This window comes from Hemitrygon akajei, chromosome 26 (genome assembly GCF_048418815.1).
Source record: "Hemitrygon akajei chromosome 26, sHemAka1.3, whole genome shotgun sequence".
Classification (NCBI taxonomy): Eukaryota; Metazoa; Chordata; class Chondrichthyes; order Myliobatiformes; family Dasyatidae; genus Hemitrygon; species Hemitrygon akajei.
Genome location: NC_133149.1, coordinates 58,656,101 through 58,675,976, shown reverse-complemented (window position 1 = coordinate 58,675,976; position 19,876 = coordinate 58,656,101). Strand labels below are relative to the sequence as shown.

The window sequence follows — 19,876 nt, the reverse complement described above, 5'->3', positions numbered from 1 at the left end:
GTCACTTCGATGCTTCAGTTGATTAATGGTGCCGCATCCTGAGTAGTCGCCAGAGGCGCTCATTCGTCTGCGGATATGTCCATCTATTTCCATTCACTGTCAGACATTCCCACAAGACGGCGCTGGCCGACTCAGATGCTCGTTTACTAACCCAATGTGTATCACACCAGCCTCCGCTACCTCGTTTAATGATTGGCTACGTTAAGAAATTAAGTCAGTCTTTGGATAAACGGCGGTTGACATTCCAACTTAAAGGCGCATTCCCGCTGTCAGCTGGACTGGACTGTGGTGTAGTCAATTGGGAAATAAAACTTTGCCTACTTCTGTCTTCCAATGAAAGTTAAATTACCCCCAACAAATTCTATCGATTATACGTAATAAAACACAATACTGCGAATTTAGTTAAAGTCATTCCCATGACTTAAGAAAGCGGTTAAATGAAATCAATCAAGGCTCCCAAAATTGCACTCAAGCCTGTATGATTTCTTTCCTGATATGCTTCACGCTAAAATGGCCTGTGTTCAATTATTTCATAATGAAAAAAAAACTGAAGCAATCCGGAAGCATGTTTTGCAACATGACAAAGGAATAATTAAGCATAGTAAGTCACGGGGATATAAATCCTTCCCTTCTTGTTTCTCCCATAAACCCTGCACTTGTATGTTTCCATTCTAGTTCATGTCAATATAATTCCGTCCCTTCTTGCTTTACCCTTTTTTCCCCATACGCCCGACCTGACTTGACTTGACCTTTCAACATTGGGAATGTTTCTATGAGATCCCCCCTCATTCTCCCGAACTCCAGGGAATACAGCTACGAGCTGCCAGACATTCTTCATCCGGTAACCCTTTCATTCCTGGAAACATTCCTGTGAATCTGCTCTGAACCCTCTGCAATGTCAGTATATCCTTTTTAAGATAAGGAGCCCAAAACTGCACACAATACTCCGTGTGGTCTCACGAGTGCCTTATACAGCCTCAACATCACATTCCTGCTCTGAAATTCTATACCTCTAGAAATAAATGCCAACATTTCATTCGCCTTCTTCACAACCGACTCAACCTGGAGGTAAACCATTAGTGCATCTTGCAGAAGAACTCCGTTGTTCCTTTGCATCTCTGCATTTTGAATTCTCGCCCCATATAAATAATAGTCCGCCCGTTATTTATGTCACGAAAGTGCATCATCATACACTTCTCAACATTGTATTTCACTTGTCACTTCATTCCTCATTCCCGTAAATTATCTACATCTCCCTGCAGGGTCTCGGTTCCCTCAACACTATCCGCTCCTCCACCTATATTTGAATCATCGGCAATTGTAGCCACTAATCCACTGATACTGTAGTCCAAATCATTGACATACATCGTAAAAAGCAGCGGTCCCAACACCGACCCCTGTCGAAGCCCACTGGTAACAGGCAGCCAGCCAGAATAGGATCCTTTATTCTCACTCTCTGTTTTCTGCCGACCAGCCAATGCTCCACCCACACTAGTTAGTTCCCTGTAATTCCATAGGCTCCTGTCTTGCTAAGCAGCCACCTTGTCAGAGGCCTTTTGAAAATCCAAGTACACCACGTCTACTGCATCTCCTTTGTCTACCCTGCTTGTAATTTCCTCAAAGAAATTTAGCTGCTGTGTCAAGCAGGATTTTCCTTTCAGGAAACCATGCTGGCTTTGGCCTATCTTGTCACGCGTCTCCCAGTACTCCCTAATCGCATCCCTAACAATCCATTGCAACAACTTTCCAACCACTAAAGACAGGATAATATGTCTATCGTTTCCTTTCTGCTGCCTCCCACAGCGGAGTGAAATTTGCAATTTTCCAGTCATCCAGTACAATGCCAGAATCTATCAATTTTTGAAAGGTCATCGTTAATGCCTCGCAATATCTCCAGTTTTTTTCCTTCAGAACTTGAGGGTGCATTCCATCAGTTCCTGGAGATTTATCCATCCTCAGACTATTAAGCTTCCTGAGCACCTTCGCAGTCGTAATTTTCACTGCACATCCTTCACTTCCCTGACACTCTTGAATGTCCGCTATACAGCAGATGTCTTCCACTGTGCAGATTGGTGCAAATTACGTATTCAGTTCCTCTGCATCTTTTATTATAATATCACCAGCGTCATTTATTTGTCCTATATCTATCCTCAACTCTCTTTTACCCTTTATATACTTAAAAATGATTTTAGTATCATCTTTGATATTAGTCACCAGCTTCATTTCATAATTCATCTTTCCTTCCTAATGACTTTCTTAGTTTCCTTCTACAAGTTTTTAAAAAGCTTCCCAATCCTTTATCTTCCAAAGAACTTTGCCTTCCTTGTAAGCCCAATTTCTTGCTTCTACTTTGGCTCTGACTTCAATTGTCAGCCACGGTAGTGTCCTTCTTCCATTCGAAAATTCCTTCTATTTTAGAATATACCCGTCTTGCACTTCACTCATTTTTCACAGAAACTCCAGTCATTGCTACTCTGCTGTCCGTTCTGCTAGTGTCCCTTTCCAGTCAAATTTGGCCAGTTCCTCTCTCATGCCATTGTAATTTCCTTTATTCCACTGAAATAGCGACACATTGGAATTTAGTTTCTCCGTCTCAAATCTCAAAGTGAACGCAATCATATTGTGATAACTGTTTCCCAAGGTTTCCTTAAATTTAAACTCTCTTATCTCCTCCGGATCACTGCACAACATCCAACCCAGTGCAGCCGATCTCCTAGTGGGCTCAACAACAACATCCTGACTGCTGTTTGGAGGCCTGTATACAACTGGAATTGGGGTCCTTTCACCTGTGCCATTTCTCACCTCCAACCATAGAGAAGATCCTGTGTCATCCCTTTCTAATGATTTACTGATATTTATGATTCAGTAGGCCACACCACCCCCCTCTACCTACTAACCTAGCCTTCCGATACACCATATATCCTTGGATGTTTAGTTCCCAATGGCAGTCATCCTTTAGCCAAGTTTCAGAGATAGCCACGTCATACTTGCGAATCTGTAGCTGAATTTCAAGATCATGCATTTTAAATCTTAAGCTGCGTACATTCGAATATATCTCTTTCAGTCCAGTATTCAATGAACATCAGCGAGTAAACACTGGGGAGAAACTGTTCAACGGCTCAGAATGCGGGAAGGAATTCATTCAGTCATCATAACTGAATGAACATCAGCGAGTTCACACTGGGTAGAAGCTGTTCATCTGTTCAGACAGGGAATGAATTCACACTTTCATCTCACCTACTGACACACCAGACTGATTTTAGCAGTGAGAGGACGTCAACCTGCTCAGACTGTGGGATGGCATTCATACACTGATCCACACTGCAGAGACAGTGGTGGGTTCACACTGCGGGCAGGGTGGTCACCTGCTCTGAATGTGGGATGAGTTTCAATCAGTAATTCCTCCTTGTGTCCCCCAACCAAGCTTTGACCCATCGTGAATCGGAGAGGTCAGTAGCTTGAGAGGATGTAATTCACTCAGGTTCGCCAATGGAGTATTAAAGGCAGTGGTTCAGGGCAGGTTATTTTTGAGCTTTCAACAGTGGCCACTCCACAGTCAGGATGGATTATCAAGAAAACCTTCATTAGCAGGAGCAAGTGGAGCGGTCGTTGTTGGAGTGGACAGAGTTGGAGCGGAGACTTTGAGGCTTTAATTCTTTGAGGTTTCAGTGGGGAGAGCAGTCAGTCAGAGAAATCAAAATCATGATGGAGGTAGAATTTTTTTTGCCCCTTCTTTACATTTTCTCAGTTGTAACAGTGGAGATGCCAGGCAGGATAGTGGAAACCTCCTTTGTGGGATACGGGAAGGCAGGGGACCCTCCTGTGTCCCTGATAACTACACCTGTGAGAAGGGCTTCCAGCTTCAGCTCCGAACAATCCGCATTAAGGAGTTGGAGCTGGAACTGGATGAACTCCAGATCATTCAGGAGGCTGAAGGGGTGATATGTAGGACATTTGAGAGGTAGTTGCACTTAGGCTCTGGGTTCTCGTCATGTCCCTGTGCCTCGCCCAGCACAGGAGTACCTTGTCCGGCCCGGTGCTGGGATTCCCTCGTCCTGTGCTGAGGTTTCCTTGTCCTTTCCAGGAGTCTCTCGTTCCATCCTGTGCCTCTCCTCGTCCTGTAGCCTCGTCTTGTCCTCGCCTGGTTCTGGAGTCCGAGCCCGAGTCAAGACCCAGGTTCTGGGTCCTTGTCCAGTCTCTGGCTCGGAGTCCAAGCCCAGGCTTCTAGTTCCCAGTTCCATGTCCTGGTTCCGCTGTCCTGGTCAAGTCCGAGCCCAGGCCCAGAATACTTGTCTTGTCCAGGGCCAGTGTCATGTCCAGTGTCCTTTCTTCCCCATTTTCCTTGCTTCCTTCTCATGCCCAGTTCTGTTCCTGGTAGTTCAGTGTCTGGGTCTTGCTTTTGGGTCCTCTCCCAACGCTCCCCTTATGACACTGTCCGGGATGGTGGGATGACCTGGCAAAGGAAAGTCACAGCAGTAGGGTCTCTGGCACTCAGACTGGCTCTGAGACTGAGAAGGGAAAGGTGGAGAAGAGGTGAGCTGTGGTCAGAGGTGATTCAGCAGCTCAGGGAACTGACTGGATGTTCTGTGGGTGAGAATGAGATTCCAGGATGATATGCTGCCTCCTGTGTGCTCGGGTCTGTGACATCTCCGGTCGAGTGCTCAACATTCCTAAGGAGGGTGGACAGTGAAGGTCGTGGTCCATGTGGGTAACAATGAGATGGGCTGGTAGAGTAACGAGGTTCTGTAAAGGGAGTTCAGGGAGTGAGGTGCTAATTTAAAGGGCAGCTCCTCCAGGCCTGCGATCTCAGGACTGTCATCTGTGCCAATTGCCAGTATTAGGAAGAGTATACAGTTTAACACGTGGCTAAGGAGTTGGTGCAGGAGGAGGGTATAAGATTTTTGGATCATTTGAGCTGGTGAGGATTGCTGCGTACGGAGGAGTGTGAATGTGTTGGGGGATAGAGCGTTGTTGGAGTATGACTGGGCACGCAGGTCTCTATCTCACACACACAAACACATGCAGTGGAATGAGAGGGAGGGGAGTGAGAAGGGGAAAGGGAATGAGGAGGATGGAGTTAGGGCTCCTTCACAAAGTCCCACACTCACCCAACCCTCCCCCTCTGGAATTGGTCCCATTCCCTACCCCAGGCTGGGGGTGAGCATTGAGTTGCCTTGTCAAGAAGACAAGGAATTGTTCGATAGCATCTGGTTAACACACTTTGATAATAAATTTACGTTGAAGTTGTATTGTTTGGAAAACATGTACTGATGAGAAATGGTCTCAGTGAAGGTCCGAGAGTGGAAAACGAACCGGTGTTCGGCCCCACTGCTCTGTGTCAGACAAGAACCCCTATCGGAGTCTGTCTCATCTGTCTGAGCTTGACACGTCTCACTCTAAAGTTTCCTCCTCCTGTCCCTGTCCCAGTGTCTTTTATCTTCCTTCTCAACCCCGTTCCCTGCCTTCTCCCCATGACCTTTGACACCTTTACTGATGAAGCACTGATCAGCCTCTGTTTTAAATAAACCCGATGACTTGGCCTCTGAGCCGTCCGTGGCAATGAATTCCACAGCTCCCTCATCTCTCCAAATGCATGCTGTCTGGGATTAGACATTCTGACACAGAAGGTTAAAAATGGCAGCTATCTACTCTGTCTATACCTCTCGTAATCTAATCAAACTCTTTCTGGTCACCCTGATCCTCCTCCACTCCAGAGAAAACAGCCCAACTTTGACCGAACTCTAAGTCAATAAATGGTGGGTTGTTGATTAATAACGGTGTCGAAGCTGACGTGGAGAAAGCAGCAGTTTGGAGTTTAGAGGGAAATTCGAGTGGTGGAGAAGACTCAATGGACGGAATGAGTATTTCAGTTCCTACGACGAGCGGTGTAGTGGTGAGATGGCGAAGCGATGCAGAGGAAGCTGCGGGTGCAGTTAAGAGTGAGTGTCCAGGTAGGAGATGGTGTTAAGCAGCTTTTCACTACGTCTTCCAACCAACAACAATTAACTCAGAGTGGATCAATCATAAGTGTTGTTATTTTCACTTGCAGAAGGGACGATTTGCAGTGCAAAACAACTGGTAATAGCTTTGTCCAAAAAATACACAGACGGTACAGTCATTCCTTCAGACACAAGTTCAAGGACAGGGTGCACTCTGTTGATTGTGGAATTAGTGTGTTTGGCATTAAACATCTGCAAAATGTTGCACGAAGATTATTAACAAAGCAATCTGATACAATACAGGTTCCAGCTCGTTACAGACAAAAATACCATTTTGATACTGCAGTACATTTCCACAGAGGTGGAGTAGCATTCCTACACCCCTTGCCCCCTGTGAAAACTATTCCAACCCAGACACCACTCCCCATTTCTGTTAACACCTCCGATCCTTGCAGCCCTCACCATCTGTGTAAACCCTTCTGACCCTACACCATTCTGTAAACCCGCCTCACCCCTATGCCACTCGCCATCTCTGTAAAACCCTCCACCGTCCACCCCGGCGCATTCAGGTGACAGCTGACCCGAGAAAGACACCGACCGTGGCAGGTGGCAGAGCTCACTAAACACATTCACACTGGCTGATTTAGTAAACCTATCGATTTGCATGGCGATCTTCACTAAACCTCTTCCTACCTTCCCATCTTTACTTTCCCCCTCCACTTTCTGCTTTCCACAAGGATTCCATTCGTCTCTTCCCACTAATCCCCCTCCTGGAACATATCCTTGTAAGCGAGGGAAGTTCTACACGCTCCCATTTTCTTTCCCTCTCAGCTCCATTCGTCCTACCAGGTGAGGTAACACTTCACCTGTGAGTCTGTCAGGTTGATCTACTCTACCTGATGCTGCTGGTTCAGCCTCCGCTACGTCAGTGAGGCCCAATGTAGATCGGGAGTCCACTTTGTCAAGTACCTTTGCTCTGTCCACAACAAACGGAATTTCCCGGTCACAAACAGGCGAAAATCTGCAGATGCTGGAAATCCAAGCAACACAGGAGAAATTTTTTCAACGATTTCATGTTCCCAGGCCACGATCATCTTACTGTCACTGTGGATACCCCGTTCATGTACACCTCCCCCTCCCACCAGGAAAGTCACAGAGCTCTCCGTTTCCTTCTGGACACCAGACCCAACGAGTTCCCCTCCACCACCACTCTCCTACTCTTTGTTTCGCTTGTCTTCTTTGTTTGAGCTGAGCTCTACTCTCACTTCTTTCTGTCACCTTGCAGTGAACTGGTGCTGGTCACGTGTGTGAATGATTTGGAGGGGAATGCAGATCGAACAATTTGTGATATTGTGGATGGCACCAGAACTGGTGTGTGGGGGAAGTGAAGGTTGTCTGAGGTTACAGTGGGGTGGAGACCAGCTGGGGAAGTGGGCACAGGAGAGCAGCGGAACATTACTGTTACTCAAAAACAGGTCTTCAGGAGGTCAAAAAGACCATCATTCAGATGGAGAGACAGCTTCCCTTGGGGCTCTTGATTCAACAGGCAAGAATGGTGCTATGGTTCAGCTCATCAGGTTGGAGGGAAACAGGAATATAAGGTGTTGCTCCTCCCTCCTGAGCATCAGCTCATCAATTAGGGGAACAATTCGTGGAGCAGCTTCGCACCATCCGTCCCAAGCAGAACCTCCCAGTGCCAAACATTTCAATACTGATTCCCATCCCTGTTCTGACATGTCGATCGATGGCCTCCTCTTGTGCCGGGATGAAATCCCCCGTCAGGGTGGAGGTGCAACATCTTATATTCGGTCTGAGTACTCCAACCTGATGCGTGAATATTGATTTCACCTTCTGATAGATCAAACCCACCCCCACCCCCGTCTTCCTCTATTCCACACTCTTACTTCTCACCTGCCTATTACATCCGCCGGGTCCCCTCCTCCTCCCTCTCTCTCTCCCCTCTGGTGCACTCTCCTCACCTACCAGATTATTTCTTCTCCAACCCTTGACCTTTCCCACCCACCTGCCACCTTCCAGCTAGCCTCTTTCTCCTCCCCATATTTTTATTCTGGCTTCTTCTGGGTACATCGAGCACCCAGGGCATGTACTTTTCTTACTGTTAATATCAGGTAGGAGTTACAGGAGCCTGAAGACACACACTAGGCAATTCAGGAACAGCTTCTTCCCCTCTGCCATCCGATTCTTGAATGGACATTGTACCCTTGGACACTACCTCACTTTTTTAATATAATGTATTTCTGTTTTTGCACGTTTTTAAAATCTATTCAATATAAGCATGGTTTATTTATTCATTACTATTATTTTTATTTCATTTATTGTTATTACTTTAACAAAAAGAATGTTACTCCTCATGTATGAGAAGGATGTCAGAAATAAAGTGAATTCATTCATCCGGATCGCGGGGCCAAGAGAGAGGGAAAGGACCCGGACTGTCCCGGGATGCGGATCCATGGTGTGTCGGCATCTCACAGTAATTGTCCCTCAGTCGCGGGAAATCTCCGCCCGTGGCGCCGCTCCGACATGCTGCCGTGTCAATGAGCCTTTCGTTTACCGAGCGCAGGCGTGATTTTCGAGAAGGTTTCGACCCTTACGCTTGCCGATGTGATCTCCTGGTCACGGCGAATCCTGGAGCGAACACGGGAGAGTCTGTGAATGTTGGAAATCCAAAGCCACTCACTCAAAACGCTGAAGGAACTCAGCAGCTCAGGCAGCATCTGTGCAAAAGAATAAACTGCCGGCGGTTCGGGACGAGTCCCTTCTTCAGCACTGAGAAGGACGGGGGAAACGCCAGAATCAAAAGGTGTGCAGTATAATCAGAGGGGAAAGGGATTAGCTAGAATGTGATCGTTGAAGCCAGGCGGGTGGGAAAGGTCAAGGGCTGGAGAAGAAAAATCTGATAGCAGGGGAGAGTGACCATAGAACATAGTAATCCACAGCACATTACAGGCGCTTCTGCCCACAATGTTGTGTCGACCATGGATCCTAATTCAGAATTTCCCTACCGTATAGCCCTCTATTTTTAAGCTCCGTGTACGGTACCTATATAAGTGTCTCTTAACAGACCCTGTTGTATCCGCCTCTACCACCTTCACTGGAAATGCGTCCCATGCTCCCTTCTGTGTGTAAAACGTACCTCTGACATCTCCCCTTGTACCTATTTCCAAGCACCTTAAAACGATGCCCCCTCGTGTTAGCCATTTCAACACTGGGAAAAAGCCTCTGGCTATCCACACTATCAAACCCCTCGTCATCTTATACACCTCTGTCAAGTCACCTCTCGTCCTCCGTCACTCCAAGAAGGAAAGGCCAAGTTCACTCAATCTATTCTCATAAGACATGCTCTCCAATCCAGGCAAGATCTTTGTAACGCTGCTCTGCACTCTCTCTGTCGTATCCACATCCTTCCTGTAGTGAGGTGTCCAGAAATGAACAGAGTGCTCCAAGTGGTGTGGAACTAAGGGTTTATATCCCTGTAACATTGCCTCATGGCTCTTGAATTCAGTCCGACAGTTGATGAAGTCCAACACACTATACGCCTTTCTAACAACACGGTCAACCTGCGGAGCAGCTTTGAGCTCCTATTGGGCACAGATCCTCGACACTGCCAAGAGTTTCAGTATTAATATTTGGTTGGTCAAATTTGAAGACAGAATTTGCTAACTTGCAGTCCTCTGGTACTTCTCCCGTCCTGGTTGATAATGCAAAGATCATCGCCAGAGGCTCTGCAATTTTCTCCCTCTCTTCCCACAGTAGCCTGGGGTATGTCTCACCTGGCCCCAGCGACTTGTCTAACTTAATATCTTTCCAGTGCTCCAGCACGTCCTCCTTCTTAATGTCTATATGCTCAAGCATTTCAATCCGCTGTAAGTCATCCCCACAATTGTGAAGGCCCCCTTCCCTGGTGAATACTGAAGCAAACTATTCATTAAGTACCTCTGCTACCTGATCTAACTCAGGTATCGCACTCTATTGGTCCTACGATCACATTGCTCATCCTCTTGCTCTTCACATACTTGGAGAATGTCTTGGTGTTTTCCTCAATCCTGCTCACCAAGGGCTTCTCATGGCCCCTTCTGGCTCTCCTAATTCACACTTACACTCCTTCCAAGTAACCTCGTAATTCTCTAGAAATCCATCTGTACTCAGTTTATTGCTTTCATAAGCTTTTCTTATCTTCTCAACTAGATTTTCTACATCCTTTGTACACTATGGTTCTTCTACCCCACCGTGTGCTCCCTGCCTCAATGGAACATACCTGTGCAGAACGCCATGCCAGTGTTCCCTGAACATTTGCGACATTTCTGCCGTGCATTTCCCTGAAAACACCTGCCCACAATGATTTACAGGTAGTGATCCTGAGAAATTCATTGACATGGCCGGCTCGGAGGCCAAGTCATCGGTTTGTCACGTACCCCGTGACCGGGTTACCGAACCAGCAGAAAGGAAACACACTTTGGAGTCTGGCATTACTGTAGCTAATAGTGTTTATTAGTAAACTAAGCAATACAGTACTATAAAAATGCAAATATGTGAAACAGGTTAGCAATGATATGTACAGAAGTGTGGAAATAGGAATCAAAACCAAGCTCTTTCAAAGTCTAGGGGTAAATGGATAGTCTTACGATGGTGAAGAGTTCAGTTTAGGTGGAGGGAGAGAGAGGGAGAGAGAGAGAGACACGTTACCATCGAACTGTCCATTGGCTTCCTGTCCTGTTGTGGTCATCGACTATGACCATGTACGACCGTTCTTCAGTGGTGGACCTGTCACCCAGGCAAGGGTGGACACACAAACTAGCCCCCACCGGTCGCACCTTTCACACACTGTGAGCCCTTGATCGATCCTCCAAACCCCCACCTTCACATGGGTGCACAATGCTCTTTCAGTGTCCCGTGGTGTGTCTGCCTGTGTCACAGCAGAGCTGCTTTTTATCATCACTTGCTAGACACCGGCTGTCCATCAAACCGGCTCCGCCTTGCTGTCTCTGCAAGAATCTTACAAGCAGGCAAAAGAGTCCTTGGAGCAAAGGTAAACAATCAGCCAAGGAGCCATAATATTAAATCATGTCTCTCATCGGCGCTGGGCGCATCCCCCCCCCCCCCCCTTCTCTCTCTCATTAGCAGCATAGCTCACAGGGTGTCAACTCTCGACCCCATTTCAGCTTGGTTTGCTCATCACAGGTTTTATTTAAAACATAAGTTAATCAGTGCTTGATAATTAAGGATGTCAAAGGTTATGGGGAGAAGACAGGAGAAAGGGGTTGAAAAGGGAAATAAAATACTCTGGGACAGGTACAGAGAGAGGAAACATTAGAGGGAGATGTGTCAAGCACAGAGAGATGGGACAGACTCAGATTGGGGTTCTTGTCTGGCACGGAGCAGTGGGGCTGAACACCGGTTTGTTTTCCACTCTCGGACCTTCACTGAGACCATTTCTCATCAGTAAATGTTTTACAAACAGTGCATTTCAATAATCAAGCTCAACGTAAATCTATTATCAAAGTGTGTTAACCCGATGTTGTTGAACCATTCATTTTCTGGTTGACAAGGCAATTCAATGCTCACCCCCAGCCTGGGGTACGGAATGGGACCAATTCCAGAGGGGGAGGGGTGGGTGAGTCTGGGTCTTTGAGAAGGAGCCCTAACCTCATCCTCCTCATTCCCCTTCTCACTCTTCTCCCACTCAACCCGCTCTTCCTTACCCTCCATACCCACACTGCATATGTTTGTGTGTGAGAGAGAGAGACCTGCCTGCCCCACCCTCCATCAACGATGCCACCCTCTCCCCCAACGCAACACCGCAATCCTCGCTGGCTCAAATAATCTGAAAATCTTATACCTTCCCTCCTGCACCGATTCCTGAGCCTTCCTGTTTCTGGCACGTGGCACAGTGGCAATCCTAAGATTACAACCGTTGAACTTAGCACCACACTCCCTGAACCCCTTTTGTTGAACCTCAATACTCCACCTGCCCATATCATTGGTACCCACATGGACCACGACATTCACTGTTCCCCTTCCGTAAGAATGCTGAACACTCGACCAGAGATGTCCCGGACCCACGGCACACAGGACCATCCTGAAATCTCGTTCTCACCCACAGAATCCAGTCCGTTTCCTTAATGGATGCATCACCTATCACACAGCTCGACTCTTCTCCCCTCTTCCCTTCTGAGTCACAGAGACAGAGACCCAGTGGCTGTGACTTTCCCTGGCTGGATCACCCCCACACCCCGCAACCGTATCCAGAACGATACCCCAGTTGTTGAGGGGATGACCACAGGGGTACTCTGTATAACCCCTTTCCTTTCCTTGGCTGTCACCCAGTTTCCTGTGTCCTGCACTTTGGGTGTAACCACCTCTCTAAACATCCCATCTATCACCCCTGAAGCCTCCAGAATGATCTGGTGTTCATCCGGTTCCAGCCTCTTAATGCAGGTTGTTAGAAGCTGCAGCCGGATCCACTTCTCGAAGGTGTAGTGATCGGGGGCACTGGAGGTGTCCCTGGTTTCCCGCATCCCACAAGAGGAGCTTTCCACTACCCCATCTGTAATCTCTACTGTTCTCACTGAGCAACTGAAAAGAAGGGGGCAAAAAATCTCTACATTCAGCTTAATTACACCTTCTCTGACTGAAGGCTCCCATCACTGACAGCTAAAGCCTCAGAATCTCCACTCGGACTCCATTCACTCTGACACTGACCGCTCCACTCGGACTCCATTCACTCTGACACTGACCGCTCCACTCGGACTCCATTCACTCTGACACTGACCGCTCCACTCGGACTCCATTCACTCTGACACTGACCGCTGCACTCGGACTCCATTCACTCTGACACTGACCGCTCCACTCGGACTCCATTCACTCTGACATTGACCGCTCCACTCGGACTCCATTCACTCTGACACTGACCGCTCCACTCGGACTCCATTCACTCTGACACTGACCGCTCCACTCGGACTCCATTCACTCTGACACTGACCGCTCCACTCGGACTCCATTCACTCTGACACTGACCGCTCCACTCGGACTCCATTCACTCTGACACTGACCGCTCCACTCGCTCCTGCACAACTTTCAGTTCTTGCTGAGCAAACCCAAATGCTGACTGGCCGCTGCTCAAAGGTCCAACGGAAAAAAACTGCTGCAAGGCTCTGCCTTTAATCTTCCACTGAAGACCATATGCCACAGAAACATAGAAAACCTACAGCACAATACAGGCTCTGCCGAACATGCTCTTACCTCAGAAATTACCTAGGGTTACCCATAGCCCTCTATTTGTCTTCCAGCCTTCTATTGCTCTAACGTCAGCAAAGTTTCCTCAAGGGGAAATCTTCCCTGACAAATCTGTTGGCATTCTTGGAAGAAGCAACAAGCAGGATCGACAAAGGAGAATTCGTTTCCTCAAGTGAAACTCCGGCTGGAAAAGCAACCCGAGTGAAGAAATAGATGTTGTATACTTGGATTTTCAGAAGGCCTTTGACAAGGTGCAACACACTAGGCTGCTGAATAAACCCATGGTATTACAGTGGAGACTCTAGCATGGATTCAACAGTGGCGGTGCCATAAGGTGGGCGTTGGGAACGGACCCAAATGCAAGACACAGACACTGAAGTACTAGGGAGAGGACTAGGTGTATCAGGAAAGAAGTGGGGAAGAAACAACACTGGACACGACACAGGCCCTGGACAACACTAGGAGACAGGGCATGGGCTAAGACTAGAGTAGGAAGGTGAGACCTAGATGAGGAACTAAGAACTGGGAACTAGGAACCTGGACAAGGATTCTGAGCCAGAGACTGGACGGGGACCCGGAACCTGGGTCTTGACTTGGGCTCGGACTCCGAATCCAGACGAGGACTGGACGTGGCAACGTAACAGTACTGGGAACCTCCTCGGAGCCTCGAACATGGACTGGAAACCTCCTCGGAGACTTTGACCCGGACTGGACTTGACTCGAAGCCTGAGACTTGGACTGGACTTGGACACGGAACAACAAACAACGAAAGTCCACTCGAGTAGCGGCAAACGGTCTTCCTACTGAGCCTTGGACCCGAGCATGGGAACACAGAACATAGAGCCAGGACCCCTCCTTGGGGACAGGACGTAGGGCCGGGACTCATACACGGACACTAAACACGGGGACACAAAGAGACAGTTCCAAGCTCCTAGATAGATAGTTTCTTCTGGTGGCGGGGCAAGGCTCCAGTCTCACTCCAGCGGTTAAACTTGACAGTGATAACAGGGGAGGACGCAGGTGAGGTTGGAGGCAAGGCTTCAGGCGTGGGTTGCTGAAAGAAGGGGAAGGGAAGGGAACAGTCCAGCCTCAGGCCTGTCTTACCCAACGGAGGCAAGGAGAGGATACTGTCAAGACGAACCCCACAGAGGCGAGAACAGGATACTGACAAGATGAACCAGCAACCACATTTGAACCCAGGGCCACTTATATTCCAGCCCCAATTTGAGAATCAGGTGCCTGTGATTAAGCCCAACTGAAACAATGGACAGCCAGAAGACCCGGAGTCCAGAGTCCACGGACCGGACCGTGAACCGGAACGCAGACGTCACGGACCGGACCATGACAAGCTGAATGGTAGGAGGCAAAGACTGGGAATAAAGGGAGCCATATCTGGTTGGCTGCCAGTTACTAGTGGTGTTCCTCAGGGCTCTGTGTTCGGACTGGTGATTTGTGTTATATTCCAATAGTTTGGAAGACGGAATTGCTGGCTTTGTCACAAGGTTTGCAGACGATATGAAGACATGAGGAGGGGCAGGTAGTTTTCGGTAGAGAGGGTACAGAAGGACTGAGATAGATTTAGAGAATGGGAAAAAACAGCAGATGGAATACAGTGCCGGGAAGTGTATGTTCATGCATTTTGGTAGAAGAAATGAAAGTGTTAACTTCTTCGAAATGGACCGAAAATACCAAACAACTGAGGTGCAAAGGGACACCGGGAGTCCATGTTCAGGATTCCCTAACAGCTAATTTGCAGGTTGAGTCTGTGGTGTGGAAGGCAAATGCAACGTTAGCATTCATTTCCAGAGATCTACAATATATAAGCAAGGATGTAATTTGGGAAGTTGGTAATCACTGGTGAGGCCTCACTTGGAGAACAGGTCTGGGCCGCTTATCTTGGAAAGGATGTGCTGAAGCTGGAGAAGGTTCAAAGTATGTTCACAAAAACAGATTCCAGGATTGAATGGATTGTCATATGAAGAGTGTTTAATGGGCCTGATCCTGTATCAGCAGAGGAATTAGGGCTGATCTCATTGAAACTTATCAAACTGTGGAAGGGCTTGATTGAGTGGGTGTGGAAAGGATGCTTCCTGTGGTGGAAGAGTCTACGACCAGGGAACAGAGCATCAGAATAGAGGGGTGTCCTTTCAGAACGGAGATGACAGAGAACGGACAGAGAGTGGTGAATCTGCGGAATTCCGTGCCACAGGCAGCTGTGGAGGTCAATTCTTTATGTACATTTAGGGCAGAGGTGGATAAAATCTTGATTGATCCGGGCATGAAGGGATACGGGGACAAGACAGGTGATTGGTGCAGAGAGGAAATTTGGATCAGCCACGATAAAATGACAGAACAGACTCGATGGGGTCAACAGCCTTATTCTGGTCTTATATCTTATAGTCTGACGGTCTGTCCCCAGTGTGAACTCGCTGATGCAGCTTCAAGTCAGATGACTAAGTGAATCCCTTCCCACAATCTGAGAAAGTGAATGGTTTCTCCCCAGTATGAACTAACTGGTGTCTCTGCAGCTTGGATGACCGAGTGAATCCCTTCCCACATTCAGGGCAGGTGAACGGCCTCTCCCCAGTGTGGATTCGCTGATGTGACAAAAGGTTGGATGACTGAGTGAATCCCTTCCCACATTCAGAGCAGGTGAACGGCCTCTCCCCAGTGTGAACCAGCTGGTGTCTGCAGGGTGGATGAGTGAGTGAATCCCTTCCCACACACAGAGCAGGTGAACGGCCTCTCCCCAGTATGAAGTCGCTGATGTATTTTCATGTCAGATGACAGAGTGAATCTCTTCCCACATTCAGAGCAGCTGAACGGTTTCTCCCCAGTGTGAAATCGTTGATGTACGCTCAGCTGAGCTGCACGAGCGAACTCCTTTCCACAGTCTGAGCAAGTAAACGGTTTCTCCCCAGTGTGAATTCACTGATGTTCCTTCAGTTGAGATGACCGTGTGAATCCTTTCTCACATACGGAGCAGGCAAATGGTTTCTCCCCAGTGTGAACCAGCCAGTGTGTCTGTAGTTTGGATGACTGAGTGAATCCCTTCCCACATTCAGAGCATGTGAATGGCCTCTCCCCAGTGTGAACCAGCAAGTGTCTCTGTAGTTTGGATGAGTGCGTGAATACTTTCCCACAATCAGAGCAGGTGAACGGACTCACCCCAGTGTGAACTCACTGATGTACCTTCAGGTCAGGTGACCGAGTGAATCCCTTCCCACATTCTGAGCACCTGAACGGTTTCTCCCCAGTGTGAGTTTGCTGATGTTCCTGTAGTTGAGATGACCGAGTGAATCCCTTCCCACATTCTGAGCAGCTGAACGGTTTCTCCCCAGTGTGAGTTTGCTGATGTTCCTGTAGTTGAGATGACCGAGTGAATCCCTTCCCACATTCTGAGCAGCTGAACGGTTTCTCCCCAGTGTGAACTCGCCGATGTACCTTCAGTTGAGATGACGAAGTGAACTCCTTCCCAGAGTCTGAACAGTTGATCCCCATCACTCTCTCTACATCACCGGGTCGTACCACCCTGGGCTTCAACTGGGCACAGTTCCTCCTTCCAATGCCGTGTCCCGCTTCATGCCACCACACACACCTCCTTAAAGACAGCTTGAAACACTGGGTGCACTGTCAGAGTCTCCAAAAAGTCCTCACCCGCCTTCTCCTAGAGTCTCCGTACAAGAGGGGTGTTGGTCCCCACCAGAATTAATACACATCTCGTCGCAACTGGGTCCGGGCAAACCAGCGCTCAGACACTCCCTCCTCGGCCTCTAGAAACTCCAGCCTCACGGACAAATACCCATCGTATGGATAATCACCAGCACTGTTACCCCAGATTTCCAGGGCACTGAAGGGCGTCAAGGGTAAATGCGACAAATGCTGATCGTAGAATGACCGGTACAACAGCGTGACCTGTGACCCCGTGTCGAGTATGGCTTTTGCATCTATTCCCTTATCCGGATTGACACGCTGGATCGTGGTCCCACCAATCCTTCGCTGATAGGGTCCTCTCCTGTCCGGGGTCCCGTGGCACTTTGTGTTTTCCCAGAGACTCCAGGCCGTTCCCTCACTGGGTCTCCTCTAAGCTTCCCGACCCCCCCGCCTTACTGCTTGGACACCCGTGGAGTCTCCCCTCGATGGGCTCCCAGCCGGTCACATTCCCGCCCGAAGTGCCCCTCTTCCCCACAGTTATAACACACACCCCGTCTCGCGGGACCCCGGCCTCCCCCGGGCTTCTGTGCAGTCCGTCCCTTCAGGGAGGGGCCCTCTCTGCCAGTCCCCTCATGCGGAGGAACCTGCTCACTATCTCCCGATTGGAGCTGGCCCCAGTCACTTCACTACAAGGGGCTACCACGGAGGAGAGCGCCGTACTGCCGGAGCCCTCTTTCGATTCCAATGCGTCTTCCTCCTCCCTCACCTCTCTGAGCAACTGAACAAAGGATGGGTTGGGGCCGCGATCTACTGGACTGCCGGAGACTCGTAGCAATCACTTCATGCCTCGGCGCCCCTTGCTACCTGGTCTATCCTGATCTGATTCACCCCCGTCTCCGGAATGACCCGCCGTCGCCTCAGACAATTTATCCTTCGCTCTACCCGGAAAAGATACTCAGAAAGCTTTTCTCCTTTCTCTTGACGGAGGCCCCGAAGCTCCTCTAAAAGCTCCACCGTGCCCCCCGTCAGACCAAAAGCCTCCTCCAATGCTTCTAGATAATCCCTCCAGGTAGCCAAAGGGTTGCTGCCCTTCCCACCTTTACCTACCTCAGCTGCCACCCCTCACAAATTGTTAAACAATCTCTGCCCCTTCTATTCCTCAAAGCACTACCACTCACCCAGCAGCCGAGAGACATGCTCTACCCAGGACTCACAATCTTCTTCCCCTTCCGGGTAGGGATGCGCCCTGAGAAAATTCTTAAATTCTAACGACGACCCGCCGACTTGTTCATCAAGGAGTTAATGGCTGACGCCAACTCCGAACCCTCCCCCTTCCGTGGCAGAGGGGGACCAATGAGATTTTCCAAATCCAACCACTCCCTTCCTTCATCCTTCAAAAACGATAGGACCCGGTCTCGAAAATCTCCGCCCCCAGCTGCTGGCAACTTCTCTGGTGTCCCATCAGACCTGTCAAACCTTTTCTGTGTGACAATGTTCACGCCCCATGGACCCACGTCACTGAGATCACCGATAGACGGTGGCAGTCCCACCGCCGAGACGTCAGCACCGATTCGCACTAACACATAGCCTAAATCCCCCATTTTGCCAATCTTTCTGCCTACGATTTCGACCCTACCGATAGCTCTGACCGTACTCAAGCATCAAATTAACACTCCGTCCGAGATACGCATGTCCACCCCACTTAATACGCAGGCATGAGTAACCGATACTCCCTCGATCTCACACCAGAGTTAAGTCCTATCCGAATCCATCTCCCCTCGTTTAAACCGGAACGAATTACCCCGTATGTGACAAATTCAATCCCGAACGAGAAACCCCTCTCTTGTAGGGCGAAACGTACAAATAGAGCGGGGGCCCGAGATGCCGGAAGCAGCTAGTACCAGGACGCAAGGTCGAGGAAGAGCCCACACTGGGGGAGTCGGGCCGGCCCCAGACATGCCCCTGTGAGGGATACTGCTCGGATGGTTAGTACATGCTGCCGTTCTCTGATGCCCCCGTGGTGGAGGATGAGACTCCTGGTCCTTCCCCCATTGGTTTGGATGGGGTAAGGGGAGCTGGTGATGGGCTGTACAGAGTACCACCACAGGGCGTAGGCGGGGAGTTTGGCTCGGAGTAAGAGAGAGAGAGTTCCGAGGTGCAGAGGGGTTTGGTTGACCGCTCGCGGGAGGGTTCGCCTCGTGGTTTCCATGAGTCTTCTGTAGTGTCGGTGGTGGAGGAGTTAGAAGAGGGGATGCGAAGGTCCCAGAGAAGTAAACCCCCCAGCTAGGTTGGCTTATGTAGCACCAGGGGAACGGGGTTTGATCTCTGTTTTGGGGAGTTATGTCACTGCTTTCTGCACTTGGGTTGGGCTTTGCGCTTTGCAGGAGGGGTTGGCAAATTATCTGCGCGTCATGAGGGCATGTCTAAATTTGGTAGGGGGAGATTGTAGGACTCTCGGTAACAGTAACAGTGGTGTTAACTGTTCAGGCTAACAAAATGGCTTCTCTGTATTGTTATAATGAAATGGCTTCTCTGTAACGTTATTTCATGCTGTAATGGGTTTCTGTGTCTGGTATGTTTGGGTTATGACTACCGATAAGGGGCAAACTGACCAATGGAGGATTGTTATGCTGTCTTGTATGTGTGAGCTGAGCGGGAGTTCGCGGTCTTTTTCGGGAGCCCAGCGAGGAGGACGGACGTGTGAGGAGCGGACAGCGGTTCCAGGGCGGCGGATACTGGACGTCGGCGGTTCGGACGGTGGCCGAAGGCTCGGAAGGTCCTTGTGGATGGAACCGGAGGCGTGAGCTCCAACGTATTAAAATATTACGTGCACAAACTGATAAACTTATTTATTTGGAGCATTTAGGTTATCTATTTCTACTAACCCACCACTAAGAAATAGCTATAAAATTGCAATTATTTACTCTCTTTTGGTGTATTTTCTGGTATTTGTGGGGGGGGGGACATTACACCGAATTTGCACCCAAGTATCGCACTATTAACGGAGCGACGGCACTGGGGGCACGGAG

The 19,876-nt window shown here is 49.0% G+C and overlaps 1 pseudogene; it reads right to left on the bottom strand.

The window, feature by feature from the left end:
* Window positions 1–15,580: 15,580 nt before the first annotated feature.
* LOC140716723 (uncharacterized) lies at window positions 15,581–16,694 on the bottom strand (annotated as a pseudogene).
* Between the last annotated feature and the right edge of the window lie 3,182 nt (window positions 16,695–19,876).